This window comes from Bombus terrestris, unplaced genomic scaffold (assembly GCF_910591885.1).
Source record: "Bombus terrestris unplaced genomic scaffold, iyBomTerr1.2, whole genome shotgun sequence".
Classification (NCBI taxonomy): domain Eukaryota; kingdom Metazoa; phylum Arthropoda; class Insecta; order Hymenoptera; family Apidae; genus Bombus; species Bombus terrestris.
Genome location: NW_025963549.1, coordinates 5,470,713 through 5,484,230, shown reverse-complemented (window position 1 = coordinate 5,484,230; position 13,518 = coordinate 5,470,713).

The window sequence follows — 13,518 nt, the reverse complement described above, 5'->3', positions numbered from 1 at the left end:
CCTTGCATATATTTCCTGTTATTGCCTAATTTTGTCAGCGATTTCGGACCACACATTGCACTGTACTATGTGAAAATATTACTATTTATGTAAAACTATTGGTAAACTGTAAACTTTTGTCAGTACGCAATTCAATACATACTTGCGGTTCCTCGAGCTGGTGCGAATATTTCAATGTCCCTGTGTGCCAAACCGTTGGTTTGTGACACACCTTTACGCGTCCCACGCTCGCTGCGCTCGCTCGAAAACTATAGCCTAACCTAAAACCAATCCCTCTTGCGTTCGTTATTCGATAAGGAGGCGACTAGTTTCAAATTTGCTAACGTGTCGGATCGGTTGTGAGGTCGGACTAGATTTTTACGAGCGAGCGGCGCGAGCGAGCAACGATTACAATTTCCAAGCTATACATACACCTTATATTGCCTTGCATATATTTCCTGATATTGCCTAATTTTGTCAGCGATTTCGGACCACACATTGCACTGTACTATGTGGAAATATTACTATTTATGTAAAACTATTGATAAACTGTAAACTTTTGTCAGTACGCAATTCGATAAAGACTTGCGGTTCCTCGAGCTGGTGCGAATATTTCAATGTCCCTATGTGCCAAACCGTTGGTTTGTGACACACCTTTACGCGTCCCTCGCTCGCTGCGCTCGCTCGAAAACTATAGCCTAACCTAAAACCAATCCCTCTTGCGTTCGTTATTCGATTAGGAGGCGACTTATTTTAAATTTTCGAACGTGTCGGATCTGTTGTGAGGTTGGACTAGATTTTTACGAGCGAGCGGTACGAGCCAGCAACGATTACAATCTCCACGCTATACATATACCTTATATTGCCTTGCATATATTTCCTGTTATTGCTTAATTTTGTCAGCGATTTCGGACAACACGTTGCACTGTACTATGTGAAAATATTACTATTTATGTAAAACTATTGGTAAACTGTAAACTTTTGTCAGTACGCAATTCAATAAATACTTGCGGTTCCTCGAGCTGGTGCGAATATTTCAATGTCCCTATGTGCCAAACCGTTGGTTTGTGACACACCTTTACGCGTCCCTCGCTCGCTGCGCTCGCTCGAAAACTATAGCCTAACCTAAAACCAATCCCTCTTGCGTTCGTTATTCGATAAGGAGGCGACTTATTTTAAATTTTCGAACGTGTCGGATCTGTTGTGAGGTTGGACTAGATTTTTACGAGCGAGCGGTACGAGCCAGCAACGATTACAATCTCCACGCTATATATATACCTTATATTGCCTTGCATATATTTCCTGTAATTGCCTAATTTTGTCAGCGATTTCGGACCACACATTGCACTGTACTATGTGAAAATATTACTATTTATGTAAAACTATTGGTAAACTGTAAACTTTTGTCAGTACGCAATTCAATAAATACTTGCGGTTCCTCGAGCTGGTGCGAATATTTCAATGTCCCCGTGTGCCAAACCGTTGGTTTGTGACACACCTTTACGCGTCAATCGCTCGCTGCGCTCGCTCGAAAACTATAGCCTAACCTAAAACCAATCCCTCTTGCGTTCGTTATTCGATAAGGAGGCGACTAGTTTCAAATTTGCAAACGTGTCGGATCGGTTGTGAGGTCGGACTAGATTTTTACGAGCGAGCGGCGCGAGCGAGCAACGATTACAATTTCCAAGCTATACATACACCTTATATTGCCTTGCATATATTTCCTGATATTGCCTAATTTTGTCAGCGATTTCGGACCACACATTGCACTGTACTATGTGGAAATATTACTATTTATGTAAAACTATTGATAAACTGTAAACTTTTGTCAGTACGCAATTCGATAAAGACTTGCGGTTCCTCGAGCTGGTGCGAATATTTCAATGTCCCTATGTGCCAAACCGTTGGTTTGTGACACACCTTTACGCGTCCCTCGCTCGCTGCGCTCGCTCGAAAACTATAGCCTAACCTAAAACCAATCCCTCTTGCGTTCGTTATTCGATAAGAGGCGACTTATTTTAAATTTTCGAACGTGTCGGATCTGTTGTGAGGTTGGACTAAATTTTTACGAGCGAGCGGTACGAGCCAGCAACGATTACAATCTCCACGCTATACATATACCTTATATTGCCTTGCATATATTTCCTGTTATTGCCTAATTTTGTCAGCGATTTCGGACAACACGTTGCACTGTACTATGTGAAAATATTACTATTTATGTAAAACTATTGGTAAACTGTAAACTTTTGTCAGTACGCAATTCAATAAATACTTGCGGTTCCTCGGGCTGGTGCGAATATTTCAATGTCCCTAGGTGCCAAGCCGTTGGTTTGTGACACACCTTTACGCGTCCCTCGCTCGCTGCGCTCGCTCGAAAACTATAGCCTAACCTAAAACCAATCCCTCTTGCGTTCGTTATTCGATAAGGAGGCGACTTATTTTAAATTTTCGAACGTGTCGGATCTGTTGTGAGGTTGGACTAGATTTTTATGAGCGAGCGGTACGAGCCAGCAACGATTACAATCTCCACGCTATACATATACCTTATATTGCCTTGCATATATTTCCTGTTATTGCTTAATTTTGTCAGCGATTTCGGACAACACGTTGCACTGTACTATGTGGAAATATTACTATTTATGTAAAACTATTGATAAACTGTAAACTTTTGTCAGTACGCAATTCGATAAAGACTTGCGGTTCCTCGAGCTCGTGCGAATATTTCAATGTCCCTATGTGCCAAACCGTTGGTTTGTGACACACCTTTACGCGTCCCTCGCTCGCTGCGCTCGCTCGAAAACTATAGCCTAACCTAAAACCAATCCCTCTTGCGTTCGTTATTCGATAAGGAGGCGACTTATTTCAAATTTGCTAACGTGTCGGATCGCTTGTGAGGTCGGACTAGATTTTTACGAGCGAGCGGAGCGAGCGAGCAACGATTTCAATTTCCAAGCTATACATATACCTTATATAACCTTGCATATATTTCCTGTTATTGCCTAATTTTGTCAGCGATTTCGGACCACACATTGCACTGTACTATGAGAAAATATTACTATTTATGTAAAACTATTGGTAAACTGTAAACTTTTGTCAGTACGCAATTCAATAAATACTTGCGGTTCCTCGAGCTGGTGCGAATATTTCAATGTCCCTGTGTGCCAAACCGTTGGTTTGTGACACACCTTTACGCGTCCCTCGCTCGCTGCGCTCGCTCGAAAACTATAGCCTAACCTAAAACCAATCCCTCTTGCGTTCGTTATTCGATAAGGAGGCGACTAGTTTCAAATTTGCTAACGTGTTGGATCGGTTGTGAGGTCGGACTAGATTTTTACGAGCGAGCGGCGCGAGCGAGCAACGATTACAATTTCCAAGCTATACATACACCTTATATTGTCTTGCATATATTTCCTGATATTGCCTAATTTTGTCAGCGATTTCGGACCACACATTGCACTGTACTATGTGGAAATATTACTATTTATGTAAAACTATTGATAAACTGTAAACTTTTGTCAGTACGCAATTCGATAAAGACTTGCGGTTCCTCGAGCTGGTGCGAATATTTCAATGTCCCTATGTGCCAAACCGTTGGTTTGTGACACACCTTTACGCGTCCCTCGCTCGCTGCGCTCGCTCGAAAACTATAGCCTAACCTAAAACCAATCCCTCTTGCGTTCGTTATTCGATAAGGAGGCGATTTATATTAAATTTTCGAACGTGTCGGATCTGTTGTGAGGTTGGACTAGATTTTTACGAGCGAGCGGTACGAGCCAGCAACGATTACAATCTCCACGCTATACATATACCTTATATTGCCTTGCATATATTTCCTGTTATTGCTTAATTTTGTCAGCGATTTCGGACAACACGTTGCACTGTACTATGTGAAAATATTACTATTTATGTAAAACTATTGGTAAACTGTAAACTTTTGTCAGTACGCAATTCAATAAATACTTGCGGTTCCTCGGGCTGGTGCGAATATTTCAATGTCCATAGGTGCCAAGCCGTTGGTTTGTGACACACCTTTACGCGTCCCTCGCTCGCAGCGCTCGCTCGATAACTATAGCCTAACCTAAAACCAATCCCTCTTGCGTTCGTTATTCGATAAGGAGGCGACTTATTTCAAATTTGCTAACGTGTCGGATCGCTTGTGAGGTCGGACTAGATTTTTACGAGCGAGCGGAGCGAGCGAGCAACGATTTCAATTTCCAAGCTATACATATACCTTATATAACCTTGCATATATTTCCTGTTATTGCCTAATTTTGTCAGCGATTTCGGACCACACATTGCACTGTACTATGTGAAAATATTACTATTTATGTAAAACTATTGGTAAACGGTAAACTTTTGTCAGTACGCAATTCAATAAATACTTGCGGTTCCTCGGGCTGGTGCGAATATTTCAATGTCCCTGTGTGCCAAACCGTTGGTTTGTGACACACCTTTACGCGTCCCTCGCTCGCTGCGCTCGCTCGAAAACTATAGCCTAACCTAAAACCAATCCCTCTTGCGTTCGTTATTCGATAAGGAGGCGACTAGTATCAAATTTGCTAACGTGTCGGATCGTTTGTGAGGTCGGACTAGATTTTTACGAGCGAGCGGCGCGAGCGAGCAACGATTACAATTTCCAAGCTATACATACACCTTATATTGCCTTGCATATATTTCCTGATATTGCCTAATTTTGTCAGCGATTTCGGACCACACATTGCACTGTACTATGTGGAAATATTACTATTTATGTAAAACTATTGATAAACTGTAAACTTTTGTCAGTACGCAATTCGATAAAGACTTGCGGTTCCTCGAGCTCGTGCGAATATTTCAATGTCCCTATGTGCCAAACCGTTGGTTTGTGACACACCTTTACGCGTCCCTCGCTCGCTGCGCTCGCTCGAAAACTATAGCCTAACCTAAAACCAATCCCTCTTGCGTTCGTTATTCGATAAGGAGGCGACTTATTTCAAATTTGCTAACGTGTCGGATCGCTTGTGAGGTCGGACTAGATTTTTACGAGCGAGCGGAGCGAGCGAGCAACGATTTCAATTTCCAAGATATACATATACCTTATATAACCTTGCATATATTTCCTGTTATTGCCTAATTTTGTCAGCGATTTCGGACCACACATTGCACTGTACTATGTGAAAATATTACTATTTATGTAAAACTATTGGTAAACTGTAAACTTTTGTCAGTACGCAATTCAATACATACTTGCGGTTCCTCGAGCTGGTGCGAATATTTCAATGTCCCTGTGTGCCAAACCGTTGGTTTGTGACACACCTTTACGCGTCCCTCGCTCGCTGCGCTCGCTCGAAAACTATAGCCTAACCTAAAACCAATCCCTCTTGCGTTCGTTATTCGATAAGGAGGCGACTAGTTTCAAATTTGCTAACGTGTCGGATCGGTTGTGAGGTCGGACTAGATTTTTACGAGCGAGCGGCGCGAGCGAGCAACGATTACAATTTCCAAGCTATACATACACCTTATATTGCCTTGCATATATTTCCTGGTATTGCCTAATTTTGTGAGCGATTTCGGACCACACATTGCACTGTACTATGTGGAAATATTACTATTTATGTAAAACTATTGATAAACTGTAAACTTTTGTCAGTACGCAATTCGATAAAGACTTGCGGTTCCTCGAGCTCGTGCGAATATTTCAATGTCCCTATGTGCCAAACCGTTGGTTTGTGACACACCTTTACGCGTCCCTCGCTCGCTGCGCTCGCTCGAAAACTATAGCCTAACCTAAAACCAATCCCTCTTGCGTTCGTTATTCGATAAGGAGGCGACTTATTTCAAATTTGCTAACGTGTCGGATCGCTTGTGAGGTTGGACTAGATTTTTACGAGCGAGCGGAGCGAGCGAGCAACGATTTCAATTTCCAAGCTATACATATACCTTATATATCCTTGCATATATTTCCTGTTATTGCCTAATTTTGTCAGCGATTTCGGACCACACATTGCACTGTACTATGTGAAAATATTACTATTTATGTAAAACTATTGGTAAACTGTAAACTTTTGTCAGTACGCAATTCAATACATACTTGCGGTTCCTCGAGCTGGTGCGAATATTTCAATGTCCCTGTGTGCCAAACCGTTGGTTTGTGACACACCTTTACGCGTCCCTCGCTCGCTGCGCTCGCTCGAAAACTATAGCCTAACCTAAAACCAATCCCTCTTGCGTTCGTTATTCGATAAGGAGGCGACTAGTTTCAAATTTGCTAACGTGTCGGATCGGTTGTGAGGTCGGACTAGATTTTTACGAGCGAGCGGCGCGAGCGAGCAACGATTACAATTTCCAAGCTATACATACACCTTATATTGCCTTGCATATATTTCCTGATATTGCCTAATTTTGTCAGCGATTTCGGACCACACATTGCACTGTACTATGTGGAAATATTACTATTTATGTAAAACTATTGATAAACTGTAAACTTTTGTCAGTACGCAATTCGATAAAGACTTGCGGTTCCTCGAGCTGGTGCGAATATTTCAATGTCCCTATGTGCCAAACCGTTGGTTTGTGACACACCTTTACGCGTCCCTCGCTCGCTGCGCTCGCTCGAAAACTATAGCCTAACCTAAAACCAATCCCTCTTGCGTTCGTTATTCGATAAGGAGGCGACTTATTTTAAATTTTCGAACGTGTCGGATCTGTTGTGAGGTTGGACTAGATTTTTACGAGCGAGCGGTACGAGCCAGCAACGATTACAATCTCCACGCTATACATATACCTTATATTGCCTTGCATATATTTCCTGTTATTGCTTAATTTTGTCAGCGATTTCGGACAACACGTTGCACTGTACTATGTGAAAATATTACTATTTATGTAAAACTATTGGTGAACTGTAAACTTTTGTCAGTACGCAATTCAATAAATACTTGCGGTTCCTCGAGCTGGTGCGAATATTTCAATGTCCCTATGTGCCAAACCGTTGGTTTGTGACACACCTTTACGCGTCCCTCGCTCGCTGCGCTCGCTCGAAAACTATAGCCTAACCTAAAACCAATCCCTCTTGCGTTCGTTATTCGATAAGGAGGCGACTTATTTTAAATTTTCGAACGTGTCGGATCTGTTGTGAGGTTGGACTAGATTTTTACGAGCGAGCGGTACGAGCCAGCAACGATTACAATCTCCACGCTATATATATACCTTATATTGCCTTGCATATATTTCCTGTAATTGCCTAATTTTGTCAGCGATTTCGGACCACACATTGCACTGTACTATGTGAAAATATTACTATTTATGTAAAACTATTGGTAAACTGTAAACTTTTGTCAGTACGCAATTCAATAAATACTTGCGGTTCCTCGAGCTGGTGCGAATATTTCAATGTCCCCGTGTGCCAAACCGTTGGTTTGTGACACACCTTTACGCGTCAATCGCTCGCTGCGCTCGCTCGAAAACTATAGCCTAACCTAAAACCAATCCCTCTTGCGTTCGTTATTCGATAAGGAGGCGACTAGTTTCAAATTTGCTAACGTGTCGGATCGGTTGTGAGGTCGGACTAGATTTTTACGAGCGAGCGGCGCGAGCGAGCAACGATTACAATTTCCAAGCTATACATACACCTTATATTGCCTTGCATATATTTCCTGATATTGCCTAATTTTGTCAGCGATTTCGGACCACACATTGCACTGTACTATGTGGAAATATTACTATTTATGTAAAACTATTGATAAACTGTAAACTTTTGTCAGTACGCAATTCGATAAAGACTTGCGGTTCCTCGAGCTGGTGCGAATATTTCAATGTCCCTATGTGCCAAACCGTTGGTTTGTGACACACCTTTACGCGTCCCTCGCTCGCTGCGCTCGCTCGAAAACTATAGCCTAACCTAAAACCAATCCCTCTTGCGTTCGTTATTCGATAAGAGGCGACTTATTTTAAATTTTCGAACGTGTCGGATCTGTTGTGAGGTTGGACTAAATTTTTACGAGCGAGCGGTACGAGCCAGCAACGATTACAATCTCCACGCTATACATATACCTTATATTGCCTTGCATATATTTCCTGTTATTGCCTAATTTTGTCAGCGATTTCGGACAACACGTTGCACTGTACTATGTGAAAATATTACTATTTATGTAAAACTATTGGTAAACTGTAAACTTTTGTCAGTACGCAATTCAATAAATACTTGCGGTTCCCCGGGCTGGTGCGAATATTTCAATGTCCCTAGGTGCCAAGCCGTTGGTTTGTGACACACCTTTACGCGTCCCTCGCTCGCTGCGCTCGCTCGAAAACTATAGCCTAACCTAAAACCAATCCCTCTTGCGTTCGTTATTCGATAAGGAGGCGACTTATTTTAAATTTTCGAACGTGTCGGATCTGTTGTGAGGTTGGACTAGATTTTTATGAGCGAGCGGTACGAGCCAGCAACGATTACAATCTCCACGCTATACATATACCTTATATTGCCTTGCATATATTTCCTGTTATTGCCTAATTTTGTCAGCGATTTCGGACAACACGTTGCACTGTACTATGTGGAAATATTACTATTTATGTAAAACTATTGATAAACTGTAAACTTTTGTCAGTACGCAATTCGATAAAGACTTGCGGTTCCTCGGGCTGGTGCGAATATTTCAATGTCCCTATGTGCCAAACCGTTGGTTTGTGACACACCTTTACGCGTCCCTCGCTCGCTGCGCTCGCTCGAAAACTATAGCCTAACCTAAAACCAATCCCTCTTGCGTTCGTTATTCGATAAGGAGGCGACTTATTTCAAATTTGCTAACGTGTCGGATCGGTTGTGAGGTCGGACTAGATTTTTACGAGCGAGCGGAGCGAGCGAGCAACGATTTCAATTTCCAAGCTATACATATACCTTATATAACCTTGCATATATTTCCTGTTATTGCCTAATTTTGTCAGCGATTTCGGACCACACATTGCACTGTACTATGTGAAAATATTACTATTTATGTAAAACTATTGGTAAACTGTAAACTTTTGTCAGTACGCAATTCAATACATACTTGCGGTTCCTCGAGCTGGTGCGAATATTTCAATGTCCCTGTGTGCCAAACCGTTGGTTTGTGACACACCTTTACGCGTCCCTCGCTCGCTGCGCTCGCTCGAAAACTATAGCCTAACCTAAAACCAATCCCTCTTGCGTTCGTTATTCGATAAGGAGGCGACTAGTTTCAAATTTGCTAACGTGTCGGATCGGTTGTGAGGTCGGACTAGATTTTTACGAGCGAGCGGCGCGAGCGAGCAACGATTACAATTTCCAAGCTATACATACACCTTATATTGCCTTGCATATATTTCCTGATATTGCCTAATTTTGTCAGCGATTTCGGACAACACGTTGCACTGTACTATGTGAAAATATTACTATTTATGTAAAACTATTGGTAAACTGTAAACTTTTGTCAGTACGCAATTCGATAAATACTTGCGGTTCCTCGGGCTGGTGCGAATATTTCAATGTCCATAGGTGCCAAGCCGTTGGTTTGTGACACACCTTTACGCGTCCCTCGCTCGCAGCGCTCGCTCGATAACTATAGCCTAACCTAAAACCAATCCCTCTTGCGTTCGTTATTCGATAAGGAGGCGACTTATTTCAAATTTGCTAACGTGTCGGATCGCTTGTGAGGTCGGACTAGATTTTTACGAGCGAGCGGAGCGAGCGAGCAACGATTTCAATTTCCAAGCTATACATATACCTTATATAACCTTGCATATATTTCCTGTTATTGCCTAATTTTGTCAGCGATTTCGGACCACACATTGCACTGTACTATGTGAAAATATTACTATTTATGTAAAACTATTGGTAAACTGTAAACTTTTGTCAGTACGCAATTCAATAAATACTTGCGGTTCCTCGAGCTGGTGCGAATATTTCAATGTCCCTGTGTGCCAAACCGTTGGTTTGTGACACACCTTTACGCGTCCCTCGCTCGCTGCGCTCGCTCGAAAACTATAGCCTAACCTAAAACCAATCCCTCTTGCGTTCGTTATTCGATAAGAGGCGACTTATTTTAAATTTTCGAACGTGTCGGATCTGTTGTGAGGTTGGACTAAATTTTTACGAGCGAGCGGTACGAGCCAGCAACGATTACAATCTCCACGCTATACATATACCTTATATTGCCTTGCATATATTTCCTGTTATTGCTTAATTTTGTCAGCGATTTCGGACAACACGTTGCACTGTACTATGTGAAAATATTACTATTTATGTAAAACTATTGGTAAACTGTAAACTTTTGTCAGTACGCAATTCAATAAATACTTGCGGTTCCCCGGGCTGGTGCGAATATTTCAATGTCCCTGTGTGCCAAACCGTTGGTTTGTGACACACCTTTACGCGTCAATCGCTCGCTGCGCTCGCTCGAAAACTATAGCCTAACCTAAAACCAATCCCTCTTGCGTTCGTTATTCGATAAGGAGGCGACTAGTTTCAAATTTGCTAACGTGTCGGATCGGTTGTGAGGTCGGACTAGATTTTTACGAGCGAGCGGCGCGAGCGAGCAACGATTACAATTTCCAAGCTATACATACACCTTATATTGCCTTGCATATATTTCCTGATATTGCCTAATTTTGTCAGCGATTTCGGACCACACATTGCACTGTACTATGTGGAAATATTACTATTTATGTAAAACTATTGATAAACTGTAAACTTTTGTCAGTACGCAATTCGATAAAGACTTGCGGTTCCTCGAGCTGGTGCGAATATTTCAATGTCCCTATGTGCCAAACCGTTGGTTTGTGAAACACCTTTACGCGTCCCTCGCTCGCTGCGCTCGCTCGAAAACTATAGCCTAACCTAAAACCAATCCCTCTTGCGTTCGTTATTCGATAAGAGGCGACTTATTTTAAATTTTCGAACGTGTCGGATCTGTTGTGAGGTTGGACTAAATTTTTACGAGCGAGCGGTACGAGCCAGCAACGATTACAATCTCCACGCTATACATATACCTTATATTGCCTTGCATATATTTCCTGTTATTGCTTAATTTTGTCAGCGATTTCGGACAACACGTTGCACTGTACTATGTGAAAATATTACTATTTATGTAAAACTATTGGTAAACTGTAAACTTTTGTCAGTACGCAATTCAATAAATACTTGCGGTTCCCCGGGCTGGTGCGAATATTTCAATGTCCATAGGTGCCAAGCCGTTGGTTTGTGACACATCTTTACGCGTCCCTCGCTCGCTGCGCTCGCTCGAAAACTATAGCCTAACCTAAAACCAATCCCTCTTGCGTTCGTTATTCGATAAGGAGGCGACTTATTTTAAATTTTCGAACGTGTCGGATCTGTTGTGAGGTTGGACTAGATTTTTATGAGCGAGCGGTACGAGCCAGCAACGATTACAATCTCCACGCTATACATATACCTTATATTGCCTTGCATATATTTCCTGTTATTGCTTAATTTTGTCAGCGATTTCGGACAACACGTTGCACTGTACTATGTGAAAATATTACTATTTATGTAAAACTATTGGTAAACTGTAAACTTTTGTCAGTACGCAATTCAATAAATACTTGCGGTTCCTCGGGCTGGTGCGAATATTTCAATGTCCATAGGTGCCAAGCCGTTGGTTTGTGACACACCTTTACGCGTCCCTCGCTCGCAGCGCTCGCTCGATAACTATAGCCTAACCCAAAACCAATCCCTCTTGCGTTCGTTATTCGATAAGGAGGCGACTTATTTCAAATTTGCTAACGTGTCGGATCGCTTGTGAGGTCGGACTAGATTTTTGCGAGCGAGCGGAGCGAGTGAGCAACGATTTCAATTTCCAAGCTATACATATACCTTATATAACCTTGCATATATTTCCTGTTATTGCCTAATTTTGTCAGCGACTTCGGACCACACATTGCACTGTACTATGAGAAAATATTACTATTTATGTAAAACTATTGGTAAACTGTAAACTTTTGTCAGTACGCAATTCAATAAATACTTGCGGTTCCTCGAGCTGGTGCGAATATTTCAATGTCCCTGTGTGCCAAACCGTTGGTTTGTGACACACCTTTACGCGTCCCTCGCTCGCTGCGCTCGCTCGAAAACTATAGCCTAACCTAAAACCAATCCCTCTTGCGTTCGTTATTCGATAAGGAGGCGACTTATTTTAAATTTTCGAACGTGTCGGATCTGTTGTGAGGTTGGACTAGATTTTTACGAGCGAGCGGTACGAGCCAGCAACGATTACAATCTCCACGCTATACATATACCTTATATTGCCTTGCATATATTTCCTGTTATTGCTTAATTTTGTCAGCGATTAAGGACCACACGTTGCACTGTACTATGTGAAAATATTACTATTTATGTAAAACTATTGGTAAACTGTAAACTTTTGTCAGTACGCAATTCAATAAATACTTGCGGTTCCTCGGGCTGGTGCGAATATTTCAATGTCCATAGGTGCCAAGCCGTTGGTTTGTGACACACCTTTACGCGTCCCTCGCTCGCAGCGCTCGCTCGATAACTATAGCCTAACCTAAAACCAATCCCTCTTGCGTTCGTTATTCGATAAGGAGGCGACTTATTTCAAATTTGCTAACGTGTCGGATCGCTTGTGAGGTCGGACTAGATTTTTACGAGCGAGCGGAGCGAGCGAGCAACGATTTCAATTTCCAAGCTATACATATACCTTATATAACCTTGCATATATTTCCTGTTATTGCCTAATTTTGTCAGCGATTTCGGACCACACATTGCACTGTACTATGTGAAAATATTACTATTTATGTAAAACTATTGGTAAACTGTAAACTTTTGTCAGTACGCAATTCAATAAATACTTGCGGTTCCTCGAGCTGGTGCGAATATTTCAATGTCCCTGTGTGCCAAACCGTTGGTTTGTGACACACCTTTACGCGTCCCTCGCTCGCTGCGCTCGCTCGAAAACTATAGCCTAACCTAAAACCAATCCCTCTTGCGTTCGTTATTCGATAAGGAGGCGACTTATTTTAAATTTTCGAACGTGTCGGATCTGTTGTGAGGTTGGACTAGATTTTTACGAGCGAGCGGTACGAGCCAGCAACGATTACAATCTCCACGCTATACATATACCTTATATTGCCTTGCATATATTTCCTGTTATTTTTTAATTTTGTCAGCGATTTCGGACAACACGTTGCACTGTACTATGTGAAAATATTACTATTTATGTAAAACTATTGGTAAACTGTAAACTTTTGTCAGTACGCAATTCAATAAATACTTGCGGTTCCTCGGGCTGGTGCGAATATTTCAATGTCCATAGGTGCCAAGCCGTTGGTTTGTGACACACCTTTACGCGTCCCTCGCTCGCAGCGCTCGCTCGATAACTATAGCCTAACCTAAAACCAATCCTTCTTGCGCTCGTTATTCGATAAGGAGGCGACTTATTTCAAATTTGCTAACGTGTCGGATCGCTTGTGAGGTCGGACTAGATTTTTACGAGCGAGCGGAGCGAGCGAGCAACGATTTCAATTTCCAAGCTATACATATACCTTATATATCCTTGCATATATTTCCTG